Source organism: Gossypium hirsutum, chromosome A06, assembly GCF_007990345.1.
Source record: "Gossypium hirsutum isolate 1008001.06 chromosome A06, Gossypium_hirsutum_v2.1, whole genome shotgun sequence".
Classification (NCBI taxonomy): domain Eukaryota; kingdom Viridiplantae; phylum Streptophyta; class Magnoliopsida; order Malvales; family Malvaceae; genus Gossypium; species Gossypium hirsutum.
Window position 1 is genome coordinate 113,882,720 of NC_053429.1, and position 13,322 is coordinate 113,896,041.

Here is a 13,322-nt window from a genome sequence, read left to right on the forward strand (position 1 = left end):
ATTCATAAACTCTAGGCTTGACAACTGTATGAAGTTATCATAGGTTAGACAAGATTGGGAGGTGAGTCAAGCTGAGTAAATCATAGTTTCTCCTGGTTGAGAAAGTGAGGTTGGGAGATAAGCAAGTATCAACCAATGGATTTATTAGTTTAAGGTTGAGTGATAATAATTGATTAATCGGTAGCTAATCTACCCTAAACCCTAATCTGAAGTTAATTACAAACCTTGAAGTGAGTTAATCTTCTTGATTGGTTTTATTGATTTAATTCGTTTGTTTATTTTCTCGTGTTTTTATTTCTTTTAATTGTTTAATTTTTCTCATTAATCTATTTTATAATTTTTCATAATATAGGAAATAACTATTACTATTACTTATTATTGTAAAAATGTTTTTATAGATTTATTCCATCCTCCATTGGGTACGATCCTCGAAATACTTCCAAGTGTTTCATTGTAAACTATACTATATTACAATTTGACCCATGTACTTACAAACACCGGCGATTTAATTTATTATATTTTTGGTGTGTTATTTCTACTATAAATGATAACTTGTTTATAAGCGGTCAAGTTGTTGATGTCGTTGTCGGGGAGGTTTCGACATTAAATCCTGAAAATAAGTTTTTCAATTAATAAGATAAGTAGGAACATTAAAACCTATGTATACAAATTTTGTTTTTATTTTTTATTTTTTATTTAATTTTTTTAATATCTTTTCAGGTTTTTTATGAACTAAAGCTCTAGTTGAACCATACTTAGATCCGGAGCAAATCATCACGCGCAACTGTCAAGTGATAAACATGGATCTACCCAAGGTAATTAACCTACCCCTTGAAAATCCATTATTTAAAGATCTATGAGAGTGAAAAGGAAATAATTAGGAAGAAGTTTCAATGGATCAAAGGATGTTATGCAAGTACGCTTTACCTACATTAGATATGGTGCGTGGCAGCATCGAAAGGCCAACAATCAATGCCAATAATTTTGTGCGGCCACAATTTAGATGATCCAAAATATGTTGTAATTCAAGTGAAACATAGTGGAAGCTCCTAATAATCACTTGAAGCGGCTCCTACAACTATATAACACCTTCAAGTACAATGGGGTATCCAATGATGTTGTTCGTCTCTAGTAATTCTCGTTCTCTTTGTGAGACAATGTGGTCAATAGGTTAAACTTATTAGAATCGAGTTCCATTACAACATAGAACGATCTAGTGGAAAAATTTCTCTACAATTTTTTCTTGATTAATCAAACCATTCAGCTTAGGTGAGAAATCGCCAACTTTAAACAATACGAAGGTGAGTCCATGTACGAAGCATGGGAATGCTTCAAGACGATGTTAAGAAAGTTCCCACATCATGGAATGCAAGCTTGACTCCAAATTCAAATATTTTATAACGGTTTTGACAAACATATCAGATCCAGCCTAGATGGAGCAGTCGGAGGATCTCTCATGTTCCATATGTACGAACAAGCTTAAAAAATCATAGAAGACATGGCAATGAACTCGTACACGTAGCCCAATGAGAGATTTATGTACAAATCGAAGCCTCCAATGGTGAAAGTGGTTACAAAGATAACGAAAATGATCGATTCCAACGAATCTTAGAAAATCTTAACCATTTGGAGACATCTATCAAGCCTACGAAAATAGAGTTATATTCTGAAAACCAATCGGAGTAAGCGAGCTATGTAAGTAATAGGGGTCGAAATCCCTATTCAAATACTTATAATCCCAGTTGGAGAGATCACCCGAACCTTTAAAGGAGAGGTAACCAAGAAGGCGTGAATCAAACAGAAACTCGATGAAACCTTCTTTTTCAACCTTCACCATTACAACAAAAAGCCATGGGAAATGACCATGCTGCATGTGGCCAAAGATTTGATCGACTAGAGGGGGAGATGCAAACAATAAATATGGATATTTGACAAGTCCAAGCTATATGTAGACAACTTAAATCCTAAACGGACAGCCTCTGGAACCAAATGAGCCAATTAATGACAATGTTTCAAAAAAATGGCCAAACTCTCCCCAACAATACGGAGAATAATCCTCGGAGAGATGGGAAAGAGCATGTAAAGGTGATTACTTTATGATTAGGAAAACAACTGAAGTCGTCAAGTATGCCTATCCATGAAGAGGAGGAGGTTCTCGAAGAGGTCAATGAACCCACTGAAGAGGAGGAATTCAAGCACCACGAGACGATCGAGGAGGTAGCTGAACCGGTGCATGATCCAATAATCTCAATTCTAAGCACAACAAAGGTACCATTCCTGATGAGACTAGAGGACAAGCAAAAGAGGGACGAGGTAGATTTTTTAATTTTTCTGAATTTATTTAAATCCCTTAATGTCAATATGGCACTTTTAAAGCTAACCGGTAAAATTCCAAAATATGCCAAGTACCTAAAAGAAATAATGGCACACATAAGAAAATGAAAAAGAGTGAGAAAATTGATATTAATGCCTCGTGTAGTGCTTTAATTGCTAAAAAGATAACCCTGAAGTTGAAATATTAAGGTAGCTTTATGATTTGACATTTTAGCAAAGCCTTTGTCAATTTAGAGGCCAGCATAAATTTAACGCCCCTATTAGTCTATCAGAAACTCAGCTCAAAGATCATTAAAACACCTTGATAACGCTACAGCTAGTCGATAGAACCTTGGTACACTTGAAAGGAATACTTGAGGATGTACTGTTTAAGGTACGAGGATTTATACTCCCCTTTGGCTTTTTAGTAGGCCATTTCTGTTGGGTAGGCCATTTCTAGCCTCTTCTAAATCAGCAATCGATCTCGAGTGAAACAAGCTTATTATAAAAATCGATAACGAAATAGAAGTGTTCAAAGGCCGAGATCCCAAAAGTGAGGGATTACTTAGGTAGGAATGTTACATTCTATTCAATTTAATTCCTAACAACCTTGATCGAAGGTATTTCCTAAGTTGTGTAAGTGTAGGTACTCATAAGATGAGATAATGGGATAAATGGTGAGATTCCAGTGGAAGAAAGGGTAATTGGGAGAACTGATATGAGCGAGACTGGCGAATGAAGTTGATGGTGAAGTCCAAGGAATTGCCGGACAAGTCCGGTAGCACAACTTAGATTTTAAACCATTGAACTTAATTAATTTGTAAATATTTTATATTATTGTGTTTTTGATTTGTTAGAATTAGGAATGAAATTTTTAAATTGATGTTAGAATTAGAAGGAAATAGGTTTTCAATAGCAGCAAAGAAGCTAGACTAGCAGGGTGCATGTAAAGGCATCAAAGGACCCTCTACAATTCCTAGAGAAGCCAAATTGAAGCCATGTTGTCATATAACAAACCCATGGTGTGAAATAACCCTTGTAAGCCTAAGAATGTAGAATTTTGTCATTGTGTCGTGCCACATCCTACCTATGGAGCGGCATACCCTCTAATTCAACAAAAAAGAGGGGAAAGCTACTATCTTGTCTCGTCATGCAACACCAATGGAATGACATGCTGACTATTTTTTGCAACTTTCCATTCTTGGTTTGATGCGATCTTCAAAGATATTCACTAAGTTTGCATAACAAGTAAATCCTTAGATGGCTTTTATATATTGCCCTTACTGGCTGCTACACCCTTCTAGCCATCATAACCAACCAAATCTCCATTCGTAACCCTTTCTTCTAGATTCTGCAAATTCCCTATATTTCTATTTTTTTTAACCCCAAAACTATGCATACCTTTTCGAAATAGAATCTGTAGCGGATAACCATGCCACAATTTGAGAAAGGGAGCTCGATAATAATCTTTGAGCGGTCCAATGAAAACCCCTTTGCAAGAACAAGGTTTTGACTCACTAGGTGCATTGAAAAGTAAGACACGAGAGTTGATTCAATTCTATCAATTTGGGAAGTTCTGCACAACCCCGACCAATTCGGCGTACTTTCCAATCGTACATGAATTTTACTCTCATTGAATGAGGCAGATGCGAATAAATCATGAAGGTACCATGGATGTGGTTTTCAATCCGAGGGATGGATATTTCTATCTTGCCTCCCGAGATAGCAAGATATTACGATATTCTATTATCTCTCTTTGATTTTGTACAACTTATGGATTTAATGTACTTTCCGAGAGAAAATATGGAAGGCATAATTAATTTTCTGACAGATGGAAATGGTGAATGGAAATGTCACTTGGGAACAGACTATCCCATATCATTGTCCCAAACAAAGTTAACTTCAAAGGCTTGAATGTGGTTGAAATTTATCAGCACTCAAATTTGCCCCGCTAAGGACATGTCCAATGTCCATACATTCCAAGAAAATTTGTTTATGCGATTTTCACAAGTGGGCGAGTTTGTGTGGAATCAGAGCATGCTCCAATGCACAAGGAAAAATGAGGTGGAATTACTTTTCCCGCAGTTAGTGACAACTTTATGCCGACAAGCGAAGGTGTTGATCGGATGATTACGCCATGTCTTACAACCAACCAACCAACCTTCTGATCTTGGAATCGAGTGTGGAATATCTTATAGGAAATCAGAAACAAAAGAGAGTGATAAAGACAAAACCACATCTAGGCGATAATGCACTGCTTGATTCAAAATGAATAGTTCGATGGATGCAAGAAGTTAGACCAATTTTTGAAGATTATGCAAGGAAAAGCGGGTTGAAACTGCCACAATTCCCAACAACTAAATGCAACATGAAGAAAAAAAAGAGTAAGACAAATAAAGAGAATGAATTGGAAGAGGAGGAAGATCCGAATAAGGAGTTGAAAGGAAACCAAGCAAAGTGGATGAAGCGTCGAATCCTGATTCTAACTAATTTTGAATAGTTTCATTTAATTTTCAATTTTTCTTTTAATTTGAACTTAGTATTTTATTTTTATTCAGAATGTTTTTAATTTTAGTCTTTAATTATTTAAGACATTAATATTTTATATATGTAGTGGTGTTTAGTTTTTCTTAATAGGAGCCCCAAATTTTTTAAGGCACAACAATATAGAGCAAAACTGATAAGGGGAGTAGTCCCACCAATTGTATTGTGAGAATCATGGCAATCAGTAATCTCTTTCTTTTATATTTTTATTGCACATTAGGGATAATGTGTAGAATAAAATGTAGGGGTGACTTAGGAAAATTTTTAATTTTTCTGTTATTTTGCTTTTCTAGTTTTTAATAGTTGTTAGATTTTTATTTTTGCATGTTTTCTATGTGCTTGAGCTTGTAGAAATACAAGTGATTGGTTAGGAGCATGTTAATAGGGTATTTTGAATAAATTATAAATTTAGTTTGATAATAATTTATTCTAAATTCTTAATTTTAGACTACTTAGTTCAATTTATTACATTGTGAATAGATTTAAAATATTTAGTATACCACATGATAAATAGGTATATAAATAGCATGCATGTTTAGTTGAATTATAGGTTGTAGAAATTGATAGACTTGGCCTATTTAATCCATGTATAGAATTACCAAGGGACAACCTAAGGCATTGTTTGGTAGACAATTTTTTGAGCTAAAAAGCTATCTCATAAATATTTTTCCCCAGTACCTATTTTAAGCCTGAATCAATTTTCTTGATGAACCGAAAATGAAACATTAACTCTAATAAATAATCTATTTTGATCCTTAATTTCTTGGATGGATTTAAACGTCCGACCATTAATGTTGAGGAATTAAGTAGATACATCTCAATGGTTTCAAAAGAGAAAAAATTGAGTGACTAAGAAGTTGTATGGTATAGTGAGTATAAGATTTTGAGCTTGTAGAAAAATAAGACAAAATGTCAATTGAGAAAATCTTGATGAAAAAATAATAAAAGCAAAGTGAGTTGGAAAAAAAGTACCCTCGCCTTTGCTTGAAAAAAAATATTACAAGCTCAAACGATTGTACTCATGAGTACTATATTGTACCTTAGTAAATGGGAAGATAAGAAAGGTGAGAGAAGTGGATATAAGGTGATAAGTTATATGTGTACTCAGGGGAGTATTGAGGACAATACCATGTGTCAAACTACTTTCGTGCTTAACCGTTTTGTCGAGCATGTTCTTTAAAGTCCGAACAACCTAAGCCACAAAACTTTACAAGCCAAAAAGTCCTATGTAAGTTAGTAGTACTTTATATAAATGAAATTGTGCTGAGTTTATATGTTTTTACCACTTATATTCATTTGAACATGCGTGTATATTTGTATATTTGTTTTGATGGTAACCTGTACTTACATTGTTATATTTGTTTACTTTGTAATTTATTGAACTAACCTATACAATTTTAGAAATTGTGTATCAATTATATATCATGCTAGAGTTATATGTTTATTTACACTATCTTGTTAAAATAATTCTATGCAATTTCTTGCATCAAGCTAGCTCAAGGGCTTTACTTTTCTTTGCATGTTTATTCCTCTTTTTCAATTTAGTTTATTTTTTGTTTTTGTTTTGTTTTGTTTTGTTTGCTTGAGGAAAAGCAAAGACTTAAGTGTGTGGGTGTTTGACTTGCCATCAAATGTAATAGTTAATTTGGGTTATTTCTGCATTTAAGGAGCTTGTTTTCTAGGCAATTTAGTATTTTATATTATGTTTTCGGTATTTAGTAGTGAGAATTAAATATGAGTAAAATAAGTATTTTTTAACACATTTTGTGAGTGTTGTGACCTATTAGGCCAACACAGGCCTTAGGTGGTACTAATATGTGTAATTGAGTGTGTAGGATGATGATTTATAGGCCCAATTGACATGAAAGTAAAGGACGAGTGATGCACTAGCTTCTTGAGTCATCAAAGTATGAAATGAACTATACAAGGCGAAATTCACTTGTCATGCCATGCCATGCAAGGGCTATGACATGACATAAGACGACTTACTGCCCCAAGTATGTTGGGTTATTTTTTTTCTGCATAACCAACTTTGTACGAAGACCTAGAACGTGTCAAAGACCTAATTTGGGTTGCCAAAACTCCTATAAATAAGACCTTAAGGATTTGATGTAACTAAGTCATCTTAGACGTATTCAAAAACTCTATTAGTTTAGGAGCAAGATCAGACTTAGTTTTCTTTCCACTTTTCTAAACTCTTTCTTTTTCCTCTTGGAATCAATTTTGATCCAAGAGTTCTTCCATTTAATTAAAGTATTTAGTTTATTTCTTGTTTTCAATCAACATATTTTGTTATTTCAATCAATCAATTTACTAATTTGTTCTCCATTCGACATTAAATCCAGGATTATTCTAATCTCTTTTCTCTTCCTATTTTCTAGTGTTCTTTACATGTTTATTTCAATTGAGATTGAGATTATGAATAACATAAGTGGCTAACTCCCTTAGGGGGTATTAACGAATGGATGGGATTAAGATTGAGATTGAGATTATGAATAACATAAGTGGCTAACTCTCTTAGGGGATATTAACGAATGGATGGGAACGTGATTAACAGAGGATTTAGGATTTCTCGAGAAGATTAATTGGTATAGATTACACGTTCTTAAACCCTAGTCTTGACAACCCTAGGAAGTTATCATAGGTTAGACGAGATCAGGAGATAATTCCAGCTGAGTAAATCGTAGTTTATCTTGGTTGAGAAAGTGAGGTCGAGAGATAAGTGAGTATCAACCAATTGATTAATTAGTTTAAGGTCGGGAGGTAATAATTGGTTAATCAGTAGCTAATCCACCCTAAACCCTAATTCGAAGTTAATTACAAACCTTGAAGTGAGTTAATCTTTAATCTTCCAGATTGGTTTTATTGATTTAAGCCGTTTGTTTATTTTCTCGTTTATTTATTTATTTTAATTATTTACTTTCTCTCATTAATTTGTTTTATGATTTTTCATAATATAGGAATTAATTATTACTATTTAGACTTATTATTGTAAAAAGGTTTTTATAAATTTATTTCATCCTCCCTTGGGTACGATCCTCAGAATACTTCCAACTGTTTCGTTGTAAACTATACTATATTACTATTTGACTCGTACACTTGCGGACACTGCTGATTTAGTTTCTTATATCTTTGGTGTATTATTTGTACTATAAATGATAACTCATTTATAGGCAGTCAATGACCAAGTCTCAAATGCCAAAGGTACGTGTTATTGTAGTGAGAAGTTTTAAGTCTTTTATTCGATATTTCAGTCTCAAGCAATGTAACACCCCTATACCATGTTCGACTCAAGGAACCTGATATAGGAATATTACATTTGGTGTCAAAGTAATTCTTGGCTAATTACTATTATATTTGAATAGAAAAACAAACAAATAATAAATTTAAATAATTTATATTTAAATCCATTACTACTACTTGGGACATACTAAATTTTTCCTAAGTACATGTCATTCTATTCAAAATTTTAAAATGTACCCTCCTGTTGCTTGAAGATGTGATGAGATGAAGGCTCGTAATCTCAAATACAACTCTTCAAAATTTTTGTACCTAATCTACACATGGAAACAAACCGTACGCTAAGTATACCCCTAGTGGTATTATTATAATTCAAATACTTAAGGTAAAAACAATATATATATACACATTAAATCTTACCACTATTTTACCTTTCAATAAATAATTCATGCATTTGAACTTTAAATTTATTCTAATAATATGTATCTTAAATAACTTTTCTTTATTTTAATTTATATATCTTCTTATTATATCAATATCCATTTCATGCATTTCATCAATAAGCATTTCATAAAATCATTATTTCATGTATTTCATTTCTATATCCTAATTCAATAACTTATTCTATTCCATATCTAAAACCTTACAACATTAGTCTTTCAATAATTATTTAAACCAACATTTTTCAATAAAAAAATATAATTATTTCATAAGATTATATTCAACTAACTCATACACTATTTCATTATTTCCAATTCATTCTATTTTCACTTCTTATTTCGATATCTCAATTTCAATTCACATTTCAATTCATAATTTCACTTTCTTATACTTTCAATAGTTCAAACGATCAATTCATTTGATTTTCTCATTTCATTTATTCAACTGATTTCAATATTAATAATTCGATATTTTAGCAAATTCATGAACTTTAAGTTCATGCTTCAAATCTCACATCTTAATTTCATTCACAATTCAACTCGTAATTTCTTTCTCATATTTTTTAATAGTACAATAAATCAAATTTATTTGATTTTCTCATTTCAGTTATTCACCCTATTAACAAACATGGACTTTGACGGATACCCGGATTCCAACCCAAACACACTAGTACGGCACATTATGCCTAAAACGGTACATAGTACCTGAGCAGTATACGACAGATAAGTGCCTAAAACGACACACAAGGTGCCTGATACGACACATGAGGTGCCTAAAATACGACACATAAAGTGTCTGATATATGACACATAAAATGCCTGATCGGCAAAGCAGATATATCCCATACTCTTCCAAATCCTATAGCATGCCAATTATATCCAACTCAGCCCAACTAGTTAATAGGGTATTTTAATTCTCAATTCACTTTCATTTCCAATTCAAGATCGCTTTTCAATTACAATTTCACATTCAAATCAATATACAGTTCAATTATACATACACATTCACCATTCAATTCAATTCTCATTCAATTCAAATTCACTTTTCCACTTTCTACTCAATAAACAATTCAATAGCAATACATATTTCAGATAATCAAATATAATCATATTTCGATTCAATTCAAACCACTTTTCAATCAATACACAATTCAAATATTCACACATATTCATAAATTAATTCACTTGTATTTAATTCATATTTTTAATTCATTTTCCAATCAAATTCAAATCACTAATTACTTTTCAATCAATATACATTTCAAATACTCACATATTTTCTTCATTCAATTCAATTTGATTCAATTCAAATCACTTTTAGTTTCCAATTTGTTCACATAATTCATAATTCAATTCACTTTTAATTCCCAATTTGTTCACATTCAATTTCAATAGACATAAACATTTTTGAATCAATTTCATTGAAATCAATATCATCATTTCAATTGCTTACCTAATTTTACTTGCCATGCATTTTAATTAAAATATAACAATTAATAATAAATAGATTTGAATTATAGTAAGACAAACCCGGATTTGTTCGATTACTCCTTGATAACTTTTCCTTTCCTTTCAGTGCTGATGCCTCGGGTTCTGTGCTAACTACGAAATAATAATAATAATTTACACTTATTAATTACAGCACTAATTTATAATAAATGACTGAATTTCAATTCAATTTATACCCTAATTCCAATTTAATCCTAATTAACTCATTTACTTTATAATTCAATTCATACTTCATTTCTATTCAATTTCCTTTCATATTTCACTTAACTTTCTAATGTTCATAATAAAATTATAATTTAAAATTTCTTTCAATTTAGTCCTTTAAACACAAAACTTATAACTTCTTTTACAATTCAATCACTTACCAAATCTAACTTGAAATTCATTCAATTAAATCCCTAATTTATCTTTTTGCTCAACATGAACTATAATTATAAACCTATGAACTTTCAAAGTATCAACTTAATTACATCAAAACCTTGTTCTAAAGCTTCTAAAACATCAAAATTAAGTAAAAAGGACTTAATTGACTTACCTATTAAAGTTTCAAACCTTCAAACCCTAGTTTTCCCCCTTTTTCTTTTCTTTCCCTTTTCTTTCTTCTTGTTTTCGAATGGCTTCGGCTATTCTTTCTTTTGCTTTCTTTCTTTATTTCATTTCTTTTAAATCTTATATATATATATATATATATTAGTTAATAATGATAATAATGATAATAATAATTATAATAAATATCTTTTAATAACACATATTTACATTACATTGGTCACCACTTAATTTGTTTATCATAGACAAAAATATCATAATATAATTATTTAATTAATAACTATCTTTTACTTAATTTTCAAGTAAATAAATAAATATAATACAAATATATATTTACATTATTTCAATTGTCACTATCCAATTTGTTTATTATACAAAAATCTCACAATTTAATTATTTATCTAATAAATATCTTTTACTTAGTAATAATAAATAATAAATATATATTTACTAATTAAATATAAGTATTACAAATGTACATATATTTTTTTTTTACAATTGTACAATATCATCACCATCCATTTGGCAAATTTTTTATTTATTCATATAATATAATATTTTTAATTTATAACTAATATAAATTACCATATAATAAAATAATTATATACATCATAATTTAATAATAATTAAACAATAAAAATCTTAGATTTTTATCAACATTTGTCGCCTCATTTATGGTGAATGGTATATTTTCCATTTTGGTCCCTCTTTCTTTTTATTAATCTATAATTCTACTTTTACCCCTTATTCAATTTAGCCCTTTTTTCCTAATTTCTCTTAAATAAGTTAAATTTACTTAATTAAAACCTAATTAAACACACAACTAGCCTCACAAATATTCCTAATAAATATTTATGAACTCGGTTCACTAAGACGGAGGCCTTATAACTCGCTTTTCCGGTGCCCGTGAAGTTTGGGTCATTACAAGCAATGCATACATCTTTGGTTTGATAAAATAAATATTATTTGACATCCATCCAGTAAAGATAAGATTGTGTTTTCTAAGTATTGCAATTCCATTATTAAAATTCATGGTCAAGTCGTCTTTTTGTAAACATACAAAAGAAACTAAGTTTCTTTTGAAACTTGGTACATAGAAAACGTCTCTTAAAATAATCTTCCTAAAATTATCAAAATAATGATGTAAATCTCTCACTGATTTAATTGACACACTTGTCCCGTTCCTGGTTCATAATGATAAGTTCTTATCTCTAAGATATCTCGTCTCCTCGAACCCCTATATAGAAACATAAACATGATTAGTGGCTCTCGAATCAATGGCCCAATGGTCTATTGAATCCTCTATTAAACAAGCTTCTAAGAGTTTCATACATTTTCCTTTGGTAGCTAAGTATTCCTTCCACTCTTTACAGTTCACCTTGAAGTGCCATTTCTTGCTGTAAAAGAAGCATTTCGACTTATATAAGTCTTTAGGCTTCTTAGTTCTCTTCCTTTCAACTTGTGGTGACTTTCCCTTCCCTTTTGAGGAAGAAATGACAACTATGTTTGCTTCTGCTATTCAAACTGGCTTACCGCCATTCAACATCAACTCAAAAGACTTTAGTTCCTTTATGAGTTGTGTAAGCATCGGGTTCTTATTTCCAAGGTTATAAGCAGCTCGAAAGCCAGCAAAATCCTTGGATATCTTTTGATCATCATTTCAATTTGGGTGTTCTAGTGCAAATTGGTCTCATTGTTTGCGGCCTCGGCAAAGTAGCCCATAAGAGTGATCATATGGTCTTTGACAGGAGTACCGAGCTTTTGTTGGGCATTCATCAAGCTAGTTATAGCAAACTATCGAGCCAAGGTAGTTTGGCCTACTAACATGTCTTTTAACTTATCTAGAATCGCTTTAGTAGTCTTACAAGTCTCTAGTTGCTTATGCAATGTGTTGGTCACGCTTGCTAGCAGATAGCAACGAGATATCTCATCAGACTCTTCCCAACGTTTTGTAGGCTCAACTTGAGTGGTTGGAGGGCACTTATTATCAAAAATTATATTAAGTTTTTCATAGCTTAATACAATTGTCAAGTTCTTTTTCCATTCCTTATAGTTATTTTTGTTCAGTTTGTGATTAATGAGTATGTTAACTAAGGGATTGGGTGTCATTTTCAAATTAAAATAAAACATTCATTTATTAATATCTTTGTATAAGAAAATGTTTGAAAATTTTTTGCAACATTACAATATGCATTAAGATGATGCATACATCTTTGATTAAACCTTGAAAACATTTGTAAGCCATTGCAACGATAATTTCCACACCCATTGAATCAAGCCATAGTGGGGTGATTCTGATCAACTAGTAAGAACATGGATTTCCATCCAATTAGTACATGAACCTAATTCCTTAGGCATTTACACGTACTAGTAATAATGTAACATTTGGCCATTATTCTAACTTAAGTAAAGCTCCATGGGGAGCTATTTAACTAGAATATATTGAATGTATAACAATCAACTCAACTCCTATCACATCATGCACCACAAATGAGTTATTGTGGGGACAATCTCACCGAGTAGCATGATTTGACTAGCTGTCCTCCTTGAAGATAAAACTTCTAGCTATTCCATATGATAATAACTACCAAATAGGTCGATCCAATTATCATATGAATAGAAGATAATTCTTACTTTTAGGAAATCTCCTTAGTGAAATTCACATGGCAATCCTACCGTAGGGTAGTATACTTACCATGCCATCACAAAAGACCATTGATGGATGTCATC

The 13,322-nt window shown here is 31.5% G+C and overlaps 1 non-coding gene across 1 annotated transcript; it reads right to left on the minus strand.

Annotated features, from left to right (window-relative positions):
* Positions 1-1,262: 1,262 nt before the first annotated feature.
* Positions 1,263-1,368, minus strand: LOC121231622 (small nucleolar RNA R71). Its single transcript, XR_005929678.1, has one exon. It is a non-coding gene; the product is annotated as a small nucleolar RNA R71 (small nucleolar RNA).
* Between the last annotated feature and the right edge of the window lie 11,954 nt (positions 1,369-13,322).